The 21,903-nt window shown below is 38.1% G+C and overlaps 1 protein-coding gene across 10 annotated transcripts in view; it reads left to right on the forward strand.

Moving 5' to 3' along the window:
• Window positions 1-21,903, forward strand: part of Plcz1 (phospholipase C zeta 1) — a 560,968-nt gene that overhangs the window by 235,578 nt on the left and 303,487 nt on the right. For 2 of the 10 annotated variants that reach the window (XM_087213509.1, XM_021259134.2), the window contains exon 1: window positions 15,438-15,547. The exons of the other annotated variants lie outside the window; for them this stretch is intronic. The gene's annotated coding sequence lies outside the window, so the exon portion shown is untranslated. Of the gene's footprint in view, window positions 1-15,437; window positions 15,548-21,903 lie in introns of those variants that run through there. 10 annotated transcript variants of the gene reach the window in all.

Genomic DNA, 21,903 nt, shown 5'->3' on the forward strand with positions numbered 1-21,903 from the left:
TTATAGATGGACAAATTCCTTTGATAGATGGAATATTAGGTACTATTTCCAACTATAGTTAATGAAGAAATATTGTATCTTTGAAAAATGGGAACGGTGGGCTTTATGTTTGTTACTGTAAAATAATAACTCTGTGAGGTAGGAATTTGTTAATTTGCTAGATTTAACCATTCCGCGGTATATGTATACTTCAAAACATCGTGTTGTAGTGATAAAAGCATAGAATGTTTTTTCTCAATTTTAAAAAAAGCTTAGACTCTTAAATAAAGAAGGTGAGAGTCTTGTTTTGGAATCCTTTCCTACTTGGTCTTGGTCCACTTTCTGGCAACTGAAAATTATTGCTATGTGTAGAAATGGGAAGCACATCTTCTCTGAAGAAATAGTGGTCATTACATATTTGTTCATTATCTCACATGAGTGTTTTTGTAATAATTTTAATAGCTGACACATAATATGCCAGGTCCTGTGCATAAAACTTTATAGGCATCATCTCCTTTAACCCTCACAATAAACACACAAGTTCAGGCACTCTGTGTCCTGCATTTGATGGTTTTGGAGAGGCTAAGTTATTAGGCTAAAGTCAGACTTGGGAAGCTGCAGACTTGAATTTGTTTGTTTTTGTTTTTTTGAGACAGGGGCTCCCGGTATATAGTTCAGGGTAGCCTTGCAACTCGCTGTGGAGCTCAGGCTGGCCTCAAACTCTCAGCAGTTCTCCTGCTTCACCCCTCAACCCCCAGTGCTGGGATTACAGGTGTGCACCACCATGCCCTGCATCTGTTTTTTTTTTTGAGACAAAGTATCATGATCCAGTTCAGGCTGGCCTTGAATTTATCATGTGGTTTAAACTGGTCTCAAAATTGCAGTGATCCCCTTGCATCACCTTCCAGAGTGCTGGGATTACAGGTGTGCACCATCATGCCCAGCTCAAAACTGAGTTTTTAATATGTGTATATTAGAATTTAATTTCAGATTTACTTTAAGAAGCTGGAGTTGGTGGTTTTTTACTGTGGATTGAACCCAAGGCCTTATAACTGAGCTATATCCCTGGTCTTTTTGGTTTTTTATTTGGATGCAGGTTCTCACCAAATTTCCCATGCTGGGCTTGAACTTGTGATCCTCCTGCCTAAGCATCCCAGTGTGCTGGGATTACAGTCTGGCTTTTATTCTTTTTTTAAAATTAATTTTATTGGTACATTTTAGGTACACAATATAATGACATTCATCATTGGAAATTTGCACCTTAACATAATCTCTCCTAGTTCTTATTTTTTCCTCATTCCCCCACCTTCCCTTCAACCTCTCCATCCCTCAGTATTTACAAAGACTTTATTTCCATTTTTTCATTTTCTCACATTAATTCCATTCCCTTCTTTCCTTTTCCCTACCCCTCCCACTTCCCCTTCCCCTTTGCCCCTTTTCTTCCTATTTCACATTATCTATTATGCCTTTTAGTCCTTATTTACACTTTAAGTATCTCACACTAGGGAAACTATTAGGTATTTATACATGTGCGTCCTATTTATTTCACTTAAGAGTATGGCCTCAATGTGCATCCACTTAGCTATAAATGTCTCTACTTTCTCATTTTTTATGGCTGAGTAGTTCTCCATTTTACAACAAAACTACATTTTCTTTATTCACTCTCCAGTTGATGGGCATTTGGGCTGTTTCCAAGTTTTAGCTATTACAAACTGCTGCTATGAACATGGGTGCACATATATCACTGTGGTATGATTCTTTTAATTCTTTGGGGAAGATCCCCAGCAGAGGAATAGCTGGATCCCATGGGACTTCCAATCTTAGCTCTTTGAGGTATCTCCATACTGATTTCCACAGTGGTTGCACCAGTCTACACTCCCACCAGCAGTGGAGCAGGGTTCCTCTTTCCCCATAGCCCCACCAGCATTTGTTATTGGTTGATTTCTTGATAGCAGCCATTCCTTCTGGGGTGAGGTGGAGTCTCAGCATTGTTTTCATTTGCATCTCTCAAATAACTAGTGATGTGGAACATTTTTTCATATGTTTATTTGTTATTTCTACTTCTTTCTCTGAAAAATGTTTGTTCATTTCAGATGCCCATTTCCAGATTGAGTCTTTAAATTTGGGAGGTCTGATTTTTTTAAGTTCTTTATAGATTCTAGATAGTAGACCTTTGTCTGAGGAATAGCAGGTAGAATTTTTTTCCCACATTGTGAGTTGTTTCTTCACACTGCTGGTGGTTTCTCTTGCTGTGTAGAAGTTTTTATTAAGAAGAGATCCCACTTGTTGATTGTGCTAGTTCATGAGCAACTAAGGTTTTGTTCATAAAGTGTTTTCCTACACCAATGTCTTCAAGAGTTCTACCTAACCTCTGTTCCAGCAGGTTCAGCATTTCTGTTTTAATATTTAGATCTTTAATCCATTTAGATTTTAATTTTGTGCATGGGGAGAGATATAGTTCCAGTTTTAATCTTTGACAAGTTGATACCCAATTTTTCCAGCACCATTTATTAAAGAGGCTATCTTTCCTCCAGTGAGGGTGTTTGGCTCTTTTGTTAAAGATGAGATGGCTGAGTGTGTCTGGAGTTGTTTCTGCATCTTCTAATCTGTTCCTCTGGTCCTCAGGTCTGTTTCTTTGCCAGTACCATGCTGTTTTTATCACAGTAGCTTTGTAGTATAACTGCAGGTTGGGGATTGTGAAACCCCCTGCCATGTCTCTGTTACCTAGAATTGCTTTTGCTATTCTGGGTCTCTTCTTGTTCCAAATGAATTTTTAGATTGTTTTCTCAATGTCTGTGAAGTATGCTGCTAGGATTTCGATTGGGATTGCATTGAATCTATATAGCAGTTTTGGAAGTATGGCCATTTTCACTATGTTGGTCCTTCCTACCCAGGAGCAGGGGATGTCTTTCCATTTTCTGATATCATCTTCAATCTCTCTTTTCAGAGTGCCATAGTTTTCAGAGAAGAGGTCTTTGATTTCTTTTGTTAGGTTGATTCTTTTGTTAGGTTGATTTAGTTCTCTTTTTCAGTTTTTTGAATGCTATTGTGAAAGGAATTGTTTGCCCTATTTCTCTCTCAGTGAGTCTATTGATTGTGTAGAGGAAAGCTATTAATTTTTTTTGTGTTGACCTTGTATGCAGCTACTTTACTGAATTTGGTTATTAAGTCTAGACAGCTTTTGGTGAAGTTCTGGAGGTCTTTGATATAGAGTATCATGTCATCTGCAAACAATGACAATTTGACTTCTTCATTTCCTAACTTTATTCCTTTTATTTCTTTCTCTTGTCTAATTGCTGTGGCTAATTTTTCCAAAACTATATTGAATAGGGGTGGTGATAGTGGACATCGTTGTCTTGTTCCTGATTTAAGTGTGAAGGCTTTCAGTTTTTGACCATTTAGTATGATATTGGCTGTTGGTTTTTCATAGATGGCTTTTATCAGATTCAGGTAGACCATCTATTCTGATTTTTGTAGGGTTTTTATCATGAATGCATGTTGGATTTTGTCAAATGCTTTTTCTGCATCTGTTGAGATGATCATATGGTTTTTGTCCTTAGGTCTATTGATATAGTGTATTACATTGATTGAATTGCATGTGTTGAACCATCCCTGCATCCCTGGGATGAATCCCACTTGGTCAGGGTGTGTGATTTTCTTGATGATCATCTGCATTCTGTTTGCCAGTATCTTATTAAGGATTTTTGCATCTATGTTCATTAGTGAGATTGGCCTATAGTTCTCTTTTTTGGTTGGGTCTTTCTCTGCTTTGGGGATCAAGATGATGCTTGCTTCCAGGAATGATTTTAGGAGTATTGCTTCCCTTTCAATTTCCTTGAAGAGTTTAAACAGTAGTGGCAGCAGTTCCTCTCTAAATGCCTTGTAGAATTCTGCAGAGAAGCCATCAGGACCTGGGCTTTTCTTAGTTGGTAAGGTTTTAATTATGTTTTCAATTTCATTGATTGATACTGTGTTGTTTAAAATTTTAGGTCTTCTTCATTCAACTTTGGTAATTCATATGTATCTAGGAATCTGTCCATTTCTTCTGTGTTGTCCATCTTATTGGCATATAGGTTCTGGAAGTAGGTATTGATGATCCTCTGGATTTCTGCTGGGTCTGTTATAATTTCACCCTTTTCATTCCTAATTGCATGGATTTGGGCCTTTTCTTTCCTTTTTCTGATAAGGTTGGCTAAGCGTTTGTCAATTTTGTTGATTCTTTCGAAGAACCAATTCTTGGCTTCATTGATTTTTTTGTATCATTCTCTTAGTCTCCATTGCATTGATTTCTGCTCTGATCTTTATAATTTCCTCTCTTGTATGAGCTTTGGGTTTGTCCTGCTCTTCTTTTTCTAGAAGCTTGAGGTTCAGCATCAGTTTGTTTAAATTGGCCTTGCTCTGTTTTCCTAGTATGAGTATTCACTGCTATGAATTTGCCTCGTAAGACTGCTTTCATTGTGTCCCATAGATTCTGATATGTTGTATTGGCACTGTCATTTAATTCTAGGAACTGTTTGATTCCTTCTTTAATTTCCTCTGTGACCCATTGGTTAATGAGGAGTGTGTTGTTCAATTTCCATGTGTTTATGAAATTCTTGTGGTATCTTTTGCTATTGATCTCCAATTTCATCACACTATGGTCTGATAATATACATGGGATAAGTTCAATTCCTTTGCACTTAAACATGTTCTATGAGTGAGTTTGTGGTCCATTGTGTGCAGCTGAAAAGAATGTGTGTTCTGATTTTGTGGGGGTGGAACACTGTGTAAACATCTGTTGCATACATTTGTTCAAGAGTTTGATTGAGTTCTAGTATTTTGTGGCTTACTTTTTGTCTGGTTGATCAATCTATTTGTGACACTGGGGTATTGAGGTCCCCCACTACTATTGAATTAGTGCTTATTTGATTTTTTATATCCATTAGTATTTGTTTTATATCGTTGGGCACACTAATGTTTGGTGCATAGATATTTATGATTGTCATCTCTTCTTCTTGGATTGTAGTGTCCTTCTTTGTCTCTCTTCACCAGTGTTGGTTTAAAATGCACTTAATCTGCAAAGAGGATAGCTACTCCTGCTTTTTTTTGTGTTCCTGTTGCACGGCATACTGTTTTCCACCCTTCAACTTTCAGTCTATGAGTTTCTTTTTGAATTGTGTGATTCTTGTATGTATCATATTGTTGGATCTTGCTTCTTGACCTGTTCTTTCAGTCTATTTCTTTTGATTGGTGAATTGAGAACATTAACATTGATGGTTAGAGGAATACACATTGAGTTATGATTGTCATGACTTTTTCTTTTTGTTGGATTCTCTCCCTTTGCATTTAATTTCTGTCCGTGATTCTGGTGGACTTTCTGTGGTTGTGATCCCCATTGTCTTTTTCTAGGACATTGTCTAAAATTTTTTGGAGTGCTGGTTTGGTATTCATGAAGTTCCTAAGATAGTCTTTGTCATGAAAGTATCTTATTTCTCCATTAATTTTGAAAGATTGTTTTGCAGGGCACATTAATCTGGGTTGAAGGCTGTTTTCCTTTCGGGCTTGAAGTACATCACTCCAAGCTCTTTTTGCCTTCAGGGTTTGTGTTGGGAAGACTGCTGTGATTCTGATGGGCTTTCCTTTGTATATGGTTTGTTTCTTTAACTGCTTGTAGAATTTTGTTCTTCTGTTGGGTTTCTGGAATCTTAACTATTATATGCCTATGTGCAGATTTTTTTTGAACAAGGCTAGTTGGAGTCCTATATGTCTCACTTATCTCAATTTCAAGTTGTCAAGTTCTTTTCTCCTATTTGGGAAGTTTTCTGCCATCACTTCTGTGAACAGTTTTTGTATATCAACTGTACTCTCTCCTGTTTCTTTATTCAGTCCGATCAGTCTTATGTTATTGTTCTTTGCATCCTCTAGCAGCTAGTGGATTGATTTCTCATGGTCCCTTACTATTTTAAATAAATTTTTCTTTTCCTGGTCACTAATTGCAGTCTTATCTTCTGTATCTGAAAATTTGTCCTCCCATTGGCTCATTCTGCTACATAAACTTTCAATGGAGTTTTTAATGTCTTGGAAATCTATTTCCATCTGTTTTATGGATTCCATTTGTTTCCTATGTTGGGATTCCATCATGTTTCTCAGCTCCTCTATTCTTTTTATCTGTGTCCTCTCTAGATTTATTAATCATGTCTGGCACTATGGGCACAATCTCTGCTGTTATCTGAGAAATTGTTTCTGATTTCATTTTGTCCAGATCCTCTTTTGTTGCCATGTCAGGGAGTCCAAGTTGTTCAGAATGAGAGTGTTCCATCTCGTTTCCCTTTGGGGTTTCTTTAGGTGATCTTGAAGTCTGGTTTTGAGACTTGTTTATTTGCCTTCTCATTCAAACGGGGTGCTGCTGGCACCTGAGTGGCTCACCTCCTTGGTTCTGGGGGCAGCTCTGCTCCTCGGCGCTAGGTTCCTGGCTTTATTCATTTTTTTTTTTTTTGGTACCAGGGACAGAAGTCATGACCTTGCAAGACTGGAGGTGGAACCAAGGAGCTAAATCCCAGGCCCTTAGCCTTTATTCTTGTTGGTTATAATTATGCTAACAAATGTGCTCACTCATCTGCATTTTGTAGCATCCAGCTTCCTTTTGCTTGGAAAAAATACTGTTTTTTGTCCTATCTCCAGTCCTGCACCTTTTACTTTAATTGCCTGGATCCGTAAAGATCACCAGACATCCTTTGAAGTACTTCTGACAGGAATGAACTGTCTACAAAGCAAAACCAGTGAATTCCCACCTGCAAGCCCACTAGGCATCACTTCAGGGCAGTCCACAGCTACCTCTGTACCCTCTCCTTCTTCCACTGAATACAAGTGCATATGCTCCTCCACTGGGGAGGGGAGAACAGTTGGCAAGGTGAGAACAGAACTCTATTTTCTTTTAGTTCTATTCTCTCATATGGATGCATTCCCTTATGGCTTTAGGAGACAGTCCTAAGACTTGGGAGACGGTCAGTTTGGGTGCCTATGAGGATGTTGTTTGAGTGAACATCCCAATCTTTTATCAGAGAAAGCACAATGCTGTACCTGACTACACTTATGTAAACCAAGGAAGATTACTCAGGAGCATAGTGGCTTGAGAGGTGGGGAGAAAGGAAAAAATAAGTGCCTTGAGAGGTGGGGAGAAAGGAAATGGATTGAGTCACAAAAGTAAAAGATTAAATACATACATACAACAACTACAGCTTTAAATTTGCAATTTCTCTTTCCCCAGGGTTTTCTACCCTGACTGGAAAGGTTGCCAGGAGACTACATTAAGAGTGATAATAATTTCCTGGTTTTAACTCTGATTCACTCTTGGTATATTTTATGATTATGCAGATTCAGGTCCTCTCAATTTCCATGTGATGTCAAATTGCTTCCTTGTTTTCCCTACTGGCTGCTTTCATTGATGTCAAATCTGAAGTCTTGGATGCCCACCAAGATGACCAAACTTGCCTGGGCATTAGTATTGGCTGCCAGTTCCTGGAACCCAGAGACTGCTTCAGATGCAAAGGTCACCTTGCCACACCTTTCTGGGCCTCCAGCAGGCCCAGATGTTTGAGCTATAGCAGAAAGGCCCTTTAGGGTGAATGTCTGGATCCCTTTTCTCTTCCAGAGATTCTTAAGGAAAAGAAAAGGCACCTTGAGCTTTATGCAACTCACATCACTGCAGTGAAGTACAAGTTTATTTATATGCCAATTATATTTCTCCTTTTATTGTTATGTAATTGCCTATCTGCTTCTCATCATTATCATTTTAATCAATATATTAGCATGGTTAGGAGGAAACCAGAAATTCAATTGATTTTTATTAGTAAATTTTGTGAAATGCTTGGTGGAGAAAAATCTTGAAGATGAAGTACTGGCTACAAAGAGATTTAAGGATTTACCACAGACTTTGCTTATCTCTGCCTTGTTGATCATACAGTACCCAGACAATTGGAAATATGCAGTATTTCATAACCATGTCAGTAAGCAGCAAGATGATATGATGTGAAGCAGCAGGTTTTGGTGATGGCAGCAGGCTGAGCTAAAACAGTGCACCTAAAAACAAATTCAAAATCAGATAGTTACTGAATAAAACAATGGAAAATCAGTTTGGAAATAAAACAGAAAGAAATCCTTGTGTTTAATATTCAGTGTACAGACCTAAAAAATTAGAGGATTAGAGATTAGATCAATTAGATTAATTTAAAATCAACTAGAGATTTAAAATTTCAGCACTAATCCATATGTCAGCATAATGTTTCCTTAAGCTCTGGTCCAGAAATGAGTATTTTTAATAATAATCTTTTATCATGAGGTCTTTTAGGTCTACCATGCTCCTGGGTCTGCTGGACTATTGAAAACAACTGTTAGAAATATTTTAATAGCCCTGCAGATCTTAGAGATGCAACATAAAAATGTATTACAACCAATACAATGGACATAATTATTTTCAGCTTCAAAGAATTATAGACATTTTTCTACCATGGTTTGTTTGCAGCCTCCCGAGGCAGTAACCTGTAATTTTATTTACCCCAAGGAGGAAGTGGAAAATTAAATGTTAGGGAGCTGATGTGACAAAGACAGAAGAGAGGTAAGAGGGTTCTATATTCAGAGATTCTCTGCAGGAAGAAGCACTTCACTTTGAGGTGTACACAAAATTACTTCAATCCTAATTTCAATTCTAACTCTAAAATATAAGAGGATAGGAATCTTTTCTCTCTGTCCTTCCCTGGTGGGGAGTGGTAGTTGGGCAGCTGATGACTAATGAACACAGTGAAAGCAGAGGCAATGAAAAGCAGAGATTGAAGGCTCTGCCTGCTCTCCAGAGCAGGTGGCTGGGCAGGCTGGGACAGGGTTTGAAAAGCTACATATCCTGTCCCTTTCTCTGCCTGTCTGGGCTGTGTATCAGGGAGGAAATGGGGCAGCAGTGGCTGTGCTGATACTTCTCAAAGCTCAAAAGTGATTGGTTCTTGATTTCTAAACCTTCCACTTCCCTGTCTTCAGTTGGTTCTTTGTTTTCCCAGCATGCTAGGAGAAAGGGGTGGGACAATAGTAACTTGTGAGGTTATCCCAAGAGAATGAAAAACCAAAAGGAGCAGCAGGGACTTCTGAGCAGTGGTCATGGGTTGCTCAGCAAACCCTGATTTTCTTTATTTTAGGAAAGAAAACATTTTTCTTTGTTTTTCTTAGTACATGTTTGCTATACATAATGAATACATTCATTGTGGGAGGTTGGTACATATACATACTACATTTTAATCCTTTTTACTTCTCTTTCCCCTTCCTTCCCTTTCACCTACCCCCATCTCTAGATCTCCATTCTGTCTGCAAAAGGCCTATCTTTATTTTGCTCTTTAAATTATTTATGTTTGGGTTTCTCATAAGAGAAGCCATGTGATATTTAACCTTTATGTCTTTTTTTTTTTTGGTACTGGAGATCGAACTTGGGTCCTTGTGCTTTTGAGGCAGACAGAAGAACCACTGAGCTAAATCCCCAGCCCACTTTTATGTCTTTGTTATTCACATAGCATTGTGGTCTCAAGGTGCATCCATTTTCTTTCAAATCTATCCTTTATGGCTGAGTAGTACTCCATTGTATTTAGATACCACATTTTCTTTCTTTATTTGTCTGTTGGTGGGCAAATAGGGAGTTTCCAAGATTTAGATATTATGATTTGTGCCACTATAAACATGGGTATCAGTGTGATAATTGTTAGTGTACCAGTATCAGTATCAGTGTATCAATGTATCAGTGTAATATGAGGTCTATAACTCTTTAGGAAAGATACCTAGAAGGAGAATAGCTGAGTCAACTAGAATTTCTAGTTTTGGTTTTTTGAGGAATCTCCCTACCAATTTCCATAGTGGTTGTACTAGTTTACATTCCTACCAACAATATAGAAGAGTTCCTTTTTCTCTGCAGCCTTGCCTGTATGTAGTGTTTTTTGGGTTGTTGATGGTAGCTATTCTTTTTGGAATAAGGTGGAAGCGTAGTGTTGTTTAAATTTTTATTTCTCTAATGGCCAGAGATGTTGAATATTTTTTCACCTATTTATTGGCCATCTGTTCTTCTTTTTCTGAGAAGTGTCTATTCAGTTCAATTGGCCATTTTCTGATTGGGTCTTTTATTTTGGGGGATCTAATTTTTGCAGATGTTGTTGGGAAAACTGGCTATGCATATGCAGAAGATTGAGTTTAACCCATGTCTTTTACAATGCACTAAAATAAAATCAAAATGGATCAAAGACCTAGATATTAAAACAGAAACACTTAATCTGCTGGAAGATAAAATAAGTAAAACTCTTAAAGTTCTAGCCATAGGCAAGGACTTTCCATATAGAACTCCAATTGAATAAGAAATAGCACTAAGAATCAACAAATAGGATTTTATGGAATTATAAATCTTTGGCACAGCAAAGGAAACAACGAACAGAGTGAAGAGACAACCTTCAATGAGAAAAAGATTTTGCCAGTAAAATTAGTCCACAGACAGAGGACTAATATCTGGAATATGTAAAGAACTCAGTAAATCATTGTTTTAAAGAGGGTTAGAAGATAGAGGAACTAGCAAGCCAGTGTGAATGGGTGGGCTGTTGAGATAACCAGGAGAGGTCCACTCACAGGATGATAAAATGATAGTGGGCAAAAGACATGGGAGAAGCATCTTTGTTGACTTTTTGTGGGTGAAAGTTTTTGTGCATAAAATATATTCCTGAAGGCTATGACTTTTCCAAGGTTTCCAAAAAAGAAGATTGAATAGTTGTGGACAGGTTTTGATGTGATGGGAACTGGGTCCAGCCCTCCCATGTGGAGACAGAAATGACTGCTAACTGGTGAGTAGAGTTATGGCGTTTCCAACCAGTCACCAGGAGGCATCTTGATAAAAAGAATTCTTCATCTTTCTTGTACCTTCAATCAGGGTAGTATTTTGAGGCTAGATCTATTCAAATAGTAAGCTCCCCTTCTATTCAGAGCTTTAATTTCAAAACAAAATAAAAGGAGCCTCACTGAGCTTCATTTCCAGTTTGCATTAGTGCCCCATTGTAGATGCTCATGGTCTGCATACAGTGGAAAGCAGAAATGTCACCTCTCAGAAAGATGACTTCATTTTTCTCCTCCTCTTCCCCTAGATCCCCAGGTGAGATTGAGAATGGGGAGGTGGTAAAGGCATTGAGCATCCATCTTTTCACAGTGCCAGCTTTCTCTCAGTCCCATGATTCCGTACATAATTGGAAGAGTTCCTACAGCATATCAAGCCATGGTAGTAACTCAGTAGGCCCTGAATTTTATTAGTCAGACCATTACAGCTCTGCCTGTCATGCTGAGATTACAAACCTCCAGGGCATAGACAAGGTCTTCTCTTCTTTTTTATATAATACCAAACCCAGAATTTGTCCCTGAGAAATCACCAACACGAAGAAAATGAATATGATTTAATATAAGTGGCTACTCAATACACATACAACAATGGGAAATTTAAGGAAAATCCTGGTTAAATCTGTAAGTGAATTTAAAAGTGGAACAGAAAAGTAAAATGTCTCCTATGGACTCATTTTAAATTAGAGTGACATTCAGTATAGTACTGCTTAGCTCAGTATAAAATATGGTAACAGCTTCTAGAATTTGACCAAAATTCATCACTTCATAGTTGTGTCCAATTAATTCTCAAAATCTGTAGCTTCCCACATTGTACTACTGGTATCCGCTCTTTTCTGTTGAAAAAGCAACCAATAGTAGTCACCTAGTTCTAAGATTCTGGTTACCTGGCAGGTGCAGAAATTCATAAAACATCACTAATAATTTCAAAATAATTTATAATGTTCTTAAATTGACTCTATTGAATAGAACTTAGAACTGTTTATACTATTTATCTATTTATTGATTTCTATGTGAGGCTGATTTTCTTTTTTGATACTGGCAATTGAACCCAGAGCCTCGTGCATGCTAGGCGAGTGCTCTACCATTGAGCTATATCCTCAGCCCTTTTTATTTTTATTTTGAGACAGAGTTTCACCAAGTTGCCCAGACTGGCTCTGAACTTGCCATTGCCCTTGCTTCAGTCTCTTGAGTAGCTGGATTTATAGGTGTGCCTGCTGGTTTTATCTTTATGTCATATTATAATACAGTATCAGGTCTTTCAAAGAACTTGGTATTTTTAATCACTGTAATGGCAGTTTTTTCCCTTCATATTTGCTCTTCAGGTTGTGTATGAAACTGAAGAGTTTCATGTGGCTTTAGGACTCAATTTAAGTTGAGTTCCAAAGCAATCTAGATAGCAATGCTTGTCCTTAGTTATCCTCTACTCCTCAAATGTGATTGTCTCAGTGTTCTTAGTCTTCATAAACATAACCACTCACTCCTCCCACATTCTCCTTGGTTTATTTTCAAAATTTCTTTTGGACAATCTGTTTTCATCCTATGCCCAATTGGAGACATTTACAAACTCTTGTGTGAGGCTCTATTAATGGCTATGCCTGGGAGTGAATCTTAGTTACAGATTTCCCACTTGATAATCAACTCCGTCCGTCCTTGGCCATTTCCTGATAGACTTGGGACCCCCATTCACCTTTGTAGACTGCGAGTTCCATTGCAAGTGTTGAGTTCCGGCAAAGCCACGTCTATCAGAGTGAATATTTGCAGAGTGCTCTTGTAACGCCTAGTGTATAGTTAGCACTGTCTAACTGCTAAGTGAATGAGAGAGTAAATCTTGCTGTATATGTGCTCGGTGTCTGGGACTAGGCTTTAGCTTGCTGAAGCCCATTTTCATCCTTCTTAAGGCTTTTGTTGAAGGCCCCAGCCCGTGGTGAGCTGGGACTACCTTGCACTGGTGAGCTGGTGTCACTTGTTACATTTTCAGTGATTTTCTGACTGTTGTTAAATTTAGACACAAATAAAAATTAAATTATAGTGGACTCTCAAGTTATGACTGGCCTGACATATGAACAACTTGGGTTATGACTGGAATTTTAGTTTTAACTTACTACCAAAGTCTTGAGTGACGACCCAAATACTGGCTGCTTGTGCCTCCAGATGGCCTCAGATACTGATTTAAACCTTAAAGAATGCATATGTCTGGCTTTTTTTTTTTTAACCTTTTCAGTGTGATCATTATATACTTCACACATGCAGCCATTTTTATTAAAAATATTAATGCTTTTGACTCTTGTGACAAGTGGTCATTTGATCAGTTTTAATGACGTCACCCCATTAAATGGATGAAAATTCATCTAAGGCAGTGAAAGAGGGATGGTGTACATACCAGCTGTTTTCTGGCCCCAAATTGCCAAGGTGCCTTCTTTTTTCTCCTCCGGAAGCCCAGCAACTAGACCCCAAGAAATTGGCCATTTTCGTATAGCAGCCCCATCACATACATATCTGCTCTTCCCTTCCGTCTCTGCACTCTCAGAGCCAAAGTCCTATAGAGGTGTACGCACCCCAGAAATCTCCTAAAGGCAATACCTGGCTGGTGGCACTTGGCCATACCTTTGGGGGACCAGGCAGGCACTTGGTATTTGCTTAAAGGGTGTGGATGTTGCTTCTGAGGTGTCTCCCTCCCTGCCCTGGCCCCTGCTGTGGGAGTTCAGCCTGCTAGGTTGGGCTCATGCAGGGATGGGCATGGCATGTGAGCTCTATGGAAGACAGGCAGGTTGGTCTGTACCAGGACAGCTTAATGCTAGTGCCCATCCTGAACTCCTTGGGACTGAGCAGAGTGCATGGTGAGGCAAAAGTGTGACATAAGTAATTAATGGATTGTAAGACAAGTGCATTAATTGCTCAGAACATTTTCTTTCTACACAGCTGTGGTTTAGGGTTCCTTGAAAAGTTTAAATGTGATTACATATGAAGGCACTCAGCATAACACCCTGAATAGGGTAACTGCTCAAATGCTTCTTTATTATCCCTGCCTTAACCTCTGGTACTTCCCCTTACTTTTTTGGGCAATATGTGCCTGTTAAGTAACCATATAAGATTTCCCAGCTTTATAAATGAGATTTTAATCTTGTAAAAGAATGTAAAGTTTTCCCTAGGGCAAAAAGGTGACAGTAACTTAGCCAGAAATATGGAAATCAAATGATTTCATTAAGTTCATTAAAGTTGTCTTTGAGGTTCTAAAGCATAAATAATATTTAGAGAGATTTTTGGGAGGTGATGATTCTTGACATCCTGAATATTTTAAAGGAATACTGTAGTAATGGAAATACAATATTGGAACCCAAATAGCTGTCCTCTCTAAAAGGGAAGTGGTATATTATAACAGACCAAATTTATGCATTTCTGATTGCTCTTTACCCACATTTTATCTTTCTTTAGAGCAAAATATATATTCCCACTGTGCTGTGGTCATAGAGATTTCAAGGAGATTAGTGTATTTCAGTAGGTTTCCTGTCCTTCCTTCAAAAGAAGCCATTTGTATAAAAAATTCTAGGTAGATCATTAAAATTGTAATAATACCCCAATGTGGAAGATCAAAGAACTCTGTTTCATGCTGTATTTATTTTTAGTGCTCAATGGTGTGATTTTTGTGCTACTTGGATCAGGTCACCCAGAAGGAAAGAATCACATTAACACGGGTGTTTGCAGTGAGATATATTATTTAGTGGGACTGTAACCTTTGGAACATATATGAAAATAAATGGAGATGAGCATGCATCAAATCTCATTTATTTATTTTTATTTTATTTATTTTAGAAATCTCATTTATTGAAACCACCTACTTTGGTTAGCGATGTGCCTGACAATTCAATGCAAATCTCTCTTCTTTTTAAGAAAATAGCATATTGCCTAATTTCAGATACTAAAACTATTGCATGATGCATGCTGAACCATAATACGTAAAGTATCTGTCACTTGCACAAAGATCTTAAGAATCATATTTTGTTTGCTTCCACATCACAAGAGCCCCATTTCTCCTCTGAATTTTCTGAAAATACAGTCAGTAGGAACAGATATCTTATCTTCTGTTAGAGTTACCTTGGTCACTGCTGGTTCTGTCACTTCAAGCAAATGCTAGAGTTGCTGCCCTCCTCTTTGCTTCTGCCTGGCTTTTCTAGTTCTTGCACTGTGTTAGAGTCTCCCCTCCCCCCCACCTTTTTTGGTCCCGGGGATCAAACTCAGGACCTTGCACTTGCACAGCAGGTGGCGGCACCACTGAGCTAAATCCCCAGCCCTAGAGTTCCTCCCTCCTTGAGAGTGGCTTTGAGGAGTATGCAATGTAGGTGGAAGATGTAGGTAGGCTAGTTGTAATCCTTCTGGAGCTTTGAAAAGAAATTTTAAGCATTCCTATGGATTGAATACCCCCTCCAAAGCTCCTGTTGAAATACAGTTGCCATTGTAAAAGTGCTAAGAAGTTGAACTTGTCACAGGTGGTTAGGTCATAAGGACTGACCTCACAGATGGGTTAATGTCCTTACTGTGAGAGTGGGTTTGTTATACAAGCCAGATCAGCTCCCCTTTGCTCTCTTGCTTGTGTTCCCTTGCTCTTCTACCTTCTGGCTCCGCACAGCTCAGCAAGAAGCCCTCACTAGATGCCACCGCCTTCATCTTGGACTTCCCAGCCTGTAAAGCTGTAAGAAATACATCTTTCATGTTCATAAATCATCTAGTCTCAGGTATTCTGTTAGAGCTGCAGAAAACAAAGACCAAAATGATCTAGAAACTGGAAATTTTCATTTGACTTCATGTACTGATGGCATTAGATGATTGACTAGCTTTGATTTTTTTTTTAACATAAAAACTTTTTACAATGATCATTAAAAAATCATATTACTCAAACTATTAATAGACATAATATTACTCAACTTTGTTAACAGACAGGGTTCTTTTTGCTAAGTTTGTGATTTGGAGAAAGATGCCTAACCTCATCCAGGCTTAGTCTCATTTATAAAAATAGCTGGGAAGTAATAGCACCTACTTTGTAGTTTGTGGAGAAGATTAACTGAGATAAATTATGAAACATACAGTACCTGGGTATAGTACATTGTAGGAACCAGCCTAGAAACTGAGTTTGAACCTCACCAAGGGGTGACAAGGATGCAAAATAAAGAGACACAGAAACAGGCTAAAATCTGGGGGCTCAGGGGGCTCATGTCTCCCTCCGACATAGAGCCCCACATGACTGGCGCACCTCGGCCGTATTCCCTCAGACAGGGGCACGAGCAATTGGTTCCACAGGATCCATCCGTCTCCCGCCCTCCACAGCACTTCTCCAGGTGAACAACTCAACCTCGGGAGTTTTTACCTCTCCCTGCAGGGTGTCAGCAGCTTGCTTGCCCTCTGTCTTCTCAGCGCTCACCGAGGGGGGAAATTAGGCCTCAGTCTTCCCATCTGATCTCCACAGTACATATAGGTTTAATATTACATATTGTACAATTTAAATATTTACAAGGTGGATGAGTGACAAAGATGTATGATCTTTTACATAAACAAAAATATGCTAAATCTTTCTGTTGTCATTTTTTAATCTAACAATTTGTTCATTGTTCCAAGTTCCAAGTCTAAGCAGTTTAAAATTTTAGGAGTGAAATCAAAGTTTCACTGGATTTCTTCTGGGAGCTTCAGCATGAATGCTAAAGTGGCTTTCATTTCATTCCCACTTCCCTTTTTCTCTCCTGTCCATTACAATATCCCCCTTTTTTTCTTTTCTTTTATTGATAGGTGCCCCTCTAGGTTTTAACGGTGAACTCTTAAAATGAATCACATATTTTTGCAACAAAATTTTGGAGAAAATCTCAAGTCAGCTTCTTAGAAATGACTTTTTATCAACTTAAATACTAGAATTCTATAAAATAATTTTTATAATTGGTATTATGGAAAATAATCTCTGAAAAAAAATGTAAGATGTTCCAGAGATGAATATTTAAATATTAAAGCTTTAAAGCATGTGGCTATATATTTATATCAGTAAGTTTTTCTTTTTAGTATATGTGCTGCCGAAGTGAGCACTACTAAGTTTTTCTTTTTAAAACATATGTTTTTTTAAAAATGTGTGTTTACTTTTAATAGATAGTATCTGTACATACATATGGGGTACAGTGTAACTTTTCAATACCTGTACACGATGTGTGGTGATCTATTCAGGGCAACTGGCATGTCCATCACCTCAAACAATTATTATTTCTTTGTGTTGGGAACATTCAAAATTCTGCTAGCTGGCTGGGGATTTAGCTCAGTGGTTCTGCCGCCTGGCTCACAAGCACAAGGTCCCGAGTTTGATCCCTGGTAACAAAATTCTGCTAGTTACATTGAGATATCAGTTAATTGTTTTCAACCATGGTCATCTTTTTTTTTTTTTCCCCAGCATAGGAATCGAACTCAGGACCGTATGCTTGCCAGGCAGGTGCAGCACCACTAAACTACATCCCCAGCTCAACCACAGTTATCTTACTGTGTTATAAAAGCGTAGAAGTTATTCTTCCTCTCCTATACCTTTCTTAGGCTCTGATAACTCCTATTTGATTCTCTACTGCTTTGAGGGCCACATTTTAGCTTCCAAATACAAATGGATATTTGTATTGTGTCTGGTATTTGCCTTTCTTTGATTGACTTAATGTAATATCCTCTAGCTCCATCTATATTACTTCTAATGGCAGAATTTAATGATTTTTATGACTGAATAATATTCCATTGTTTATATATACTGCATTTTCTTTACCCATTTGTTCATATGGGTTGATTCCATATCTTGGCTCTTGTGAATAGTGGCATAATGAACAGGTGAGTGCAGATGTTCCTGTGACATGCTCCCTTCAGTGCTTTTGGACATATACCTGGCAGTGGGGACGTGGACTCATATAGTAGACCTAGATCTCATTTTTTGAGGAATCTCTGTACTGTTTTCCATGACTGTACTAATTTACATTTACTTTACTTTTTTTTTTTTTTTTGAGACAGGGTCTTGGTATGTAGCCCAGACTAGCCTTGAACTCACAGCAGTCCTCCTGCCTCAGCCTCCTGAGTGCTGGGATTACAGGAATACACCACTAGGCCCAATTAGAGAGCATCATATGACTGTTGCCCTTTCTCTATGTTCTTGCTGGTGTTTGGTATTTTTTTCCTTTTTTTTTTTGATGCTGTGGATTGAACTCAGGACCTTGTGCTTGAAAGGCAAGTGCAGTGCCACTGAGCTAAATTCCCTGCCCTTTTTCGCCTTTTTGATAATACCCGTTCTGACTAGAATGAGATGATCTCTCTCTCTCTCTCTCTCTCTCTCTCTCTCTCTCTCTCTCTCTCTATATATATATATATATATATATCTGTAGGCCGTTTGTATTTCTCTTTTGAAAAATAAAATTTCAGGTCATTTGCTCATTTTAAAAATCCGATAACTATTATTTTTTCTGTTGAGTTAGAGTTCTTTATATATTCTGGAAATTAATCCTTTGTTAGATGAATAGTTTGTGGATATTTTTCTCACTCTGTAGGTTGTCTTTTTACTCTGTTGTTTTCTTTGCTGTGCAAGGAATATTTTATTTAGATACATTTGTTTATTTATTTATTTATTGCTTTTGTTGTCTCTGCTTTTGGGGTTATGTTCAAAAACTGCTTGCCCAGTCCAATGCCCTGAAGTGTTTCAGCTCTATTTTCTTCTAGTAGCTTCATAGTTCCAGGTCTTACATTTAAGCTTTTGATCCCTTTGAGTTGATTTGACAGATAAGCATCTATGTTGATTGTTCATTCATTCATTTCTCTTGTTTTTTTGGGGGTAGTATGAGTATTGAACCCAGAGCCTTGCTCATGCTAGATGAGCACTCAACCACTGAGCTTCATCCCAGCCATTTTTATTTTATTTAAATGCAGGGACTCATTACATTGCTAAGTCTAGCCACAGACATGTGATCTTCCTGCCTCAGTCTCCTGAACAGCTGGATTACAGGCATACATCACTGTACTCAGCATGGGGTCTGATTTCTTGTTTCTGCAAACGTAAATCCAGTTTTCCTAGCACCATTTATGGGTGAAACTTTCCTTTCTTCAAAGTATGATCTTTCTGCCTCTCTCAATCATCACTTCTATGTAATCACCTGGACTTTGTGTGTTGATTTTGTGACCAGTTACCTTAATGAATTAAATTATTAGTTTTAGCTGCTTTTTGGGGGTGGAGTCTGTAGATATTTCTACTCAATAATCTCGTCATGCTATTTTTGCATCTATTGCTGTTTTCTTTATCAATTGAGATAATCACAATTTTTATCCTTTATTCTTGTTATGGTGTAGATCTAGAATGTTCCTGAAAAGTCTTGTCTGAAGTGGAGGTTTTGGAAGTTGACTGGATCATGGCATGCTATATTCATCAGGGAATTCATCCGGGAATTCATCCATTGGTGCTTTCATAGTTAGGTGTGTTGTTAGGAGGTGAGGCCAGGTTGGAAGAGGTGTGTCAGTGGGGGCCTTTGGAGGGTGCACGTCCCTCCCTGGATCCTCCCTTCTTTCTCTGCTTCCTGGCTGCTAGGTGAGTAGCTTTCCTCTGTCATGCCCTTCCACTGTGATGTTTCTGCTTTGAGCCAACTGACCATGGATGAAGTCCCTTGAACCATGAATCAAATTAAACTTCTTCTTCTTTAAGGTGTGAGTGTCAGGTATTATAGCCCAGCAATAGGAAAGTGGACTAAAACAATTCTGTTGGTGTGATGCATTGTGTTTATTGATTTGTGTATGTTGAACCATCTTTCCATCCCTGGGATAAATCTTATTTGATCATGGTGTATAGTCTTTTTTTCCTGTGTTGTTGAAATTAATTTACTAGTATTTTACTGAGAATTTTTGCGTCTGTGTTCAACAGGGATATTGGTCTGTAGTGTCCTTTTTTGTTGTCGTTGTAGTGTATTTTTTTTTTTTTTGTGTGTGTGTGTGGTTTTGGCATCAGGGTATTCTGGTCTTGTGGAATAAATCTGCAAGGGTTCCCTTTCAATGCTTTGGGATATTTTGAGAAGATTGGCATTCATTCTCCTTCAAAAGTTTGATAAAATCCAGCAGCAAAGCTATCCAGTCCTGGGCTTTTCATTGTGGAAGGCTTTTATTACTGATTCAGTCTCAGTACTTGTTCTTGGTCTGTTCAGGTTTTCTGTGTTTTCCTGGCACAATTTTGGTAGCTTATGTGTGTCTAGAAATTAATTTCTTGTCGATTTCTAATTTGTTTGCTTACCATTGTTCATAATAGTCTCCAATGATCTTTTTTGTTTCTGTAGTGTAAGTTTTGATGTCTCCTTTTTCATGTCTGGTTTTCTTATTTGAGTCTTCTTTCCTTCTTTCTTGGCCAGTGTGGCTAAAGATTTGTCAATTTTATTTATTTTCAAAACACCAACTGTTAATTGCTCTTCTCTTTTGTATTTTTATCAGTATGCATTTCTACTCTGGTCTTTTGCATGTGCTGAGCCTGAGGATGGCCCTTCGTCTCTTCCCTACTACCTTTCTCCTCCATAGAGTAGAGTCAAACAGACTGTGCAGACGCTGTTGTAGTCCTATTGTAGACCCCAGATGGCACAATCCGGGGAGACAGTTACATTGTATCCTTCCCTGTTCCCTTCCTGCGCATGCCCAGATTGCGAAACAAGCACTGTATGTTCTGCCTAGGCCACATAGGCCACGTAGCACTAGTTGCTCCTCCTTCTCTTCCTGTTTGCCTTCCACTATAGATAAAGAGCATGTGGTGCTCCAGGAGGCCATTAGCCTGCAAGGAGCTATGGTTCAACCTGATCCCAACTTTCAAGCTTAATCTTGGTATGTATCCTTATTTCTTAGTCTTCATTGTCTTTCTTCATCTCCCACTGCTCTCCCTGGCTTTGGACCCTACACTGTGCGGGTCCCAGCAATATTTGTTATTTTTTCTTTTCATTAATTTTAGTTCTGGTTTATTCTTGCTTTTTTAGTTTCTTCAGTTATTAGGATTTTAATTTGAAATTTATTTTTTTGTGTAGGCACTTACTGCTATAACCTTGCCTCTTAGTAGTACTCTTGCTGTATCCCATAGGTTTTTGCAATTTTTTTTAATAGTGTATGTTTGCAGTACATAATGACTACAATCTTCATGAGTTGGTACATGTGCATAACACATCTTAATTCTTTTTTTTTTTTAAATCCCCTTCCTCTCTTTTCCCTCCTCCTTGCATCTTTAGTTTCCCTTCCCATTTGCAAATGATCTATCTCCTTGTTTCCTACCATCTTTTACTTTGCCCTTTTTCTCATGTAAGAGAAACCATCCATAAGTTTTGTATATTGTGTTTTTATTTTCATTTGTTTCAAAAATTTAAAATAGTCTTTTAATTTAGAAATTTTTTAATACCTCAGGAAATTTGAGAGAAAAATACATTTATATGATATATATATTCCTTAGTCAAACTAGGTGAAAATAGCCTGTATACTTCATAATACTGAAGTACACAATTTTGACCTAAGCCTTGGTTTTTTCATATGCAAAAAATGGAAGCTGGGCATGGTGGTACACATCCATAATCCCAGTTACTTGGAAACCTGGAATAGAAGGAGTGTAAGTTGAGGCCAGCCTGGGCAGCCTAGAAAGATCCTGTCTCAAAATTGAAAAGAAAAAATTTAAAGAGTTTGTGATGTAGCTCAGTGGTAGAGTGTTTGCCTACCATGCATAAGGCCTTGGGTTCAATTCCCAATAAGGCTACAAAAAAGAAAGAAAACAAAAAAAGAAGAAATGGAGGGATGGGGGATAATTATGCATTCTTCATACCATTACTGTGGAGAATACATTTAAAAAATACTTGGCATGTAGCTTTTGTTATTTCTCTCATAAAATCCATACTTTTTTTTAAAACAACACAGTTCCATCCACATTTGTTACAATCATTCACTGATTACCTTATGAAGGTCAAACTTAATCACCATTGTATCCACAGCAAGAAGAATGTGATATGTTTTAGAAACACAATTTAAAAGACAACACTTCAATCCCTACCTATA

This window comes from Heterocephalus glaber, unplaced genomic scaffold (genome assembly GCF_053883595.1).
Source record: "Heterocephalus glaber isolate CG9 unplaced genomic scaffold, H.glaber_assembly_v1.0 deba00001444, whole genome shotgun sequence".
NCBI lineage: Eukaryota > Metazoa > Chordata > Mammalia > Rodentia > Bathyergidae > Heterocephalus > Heterocephalus glaber.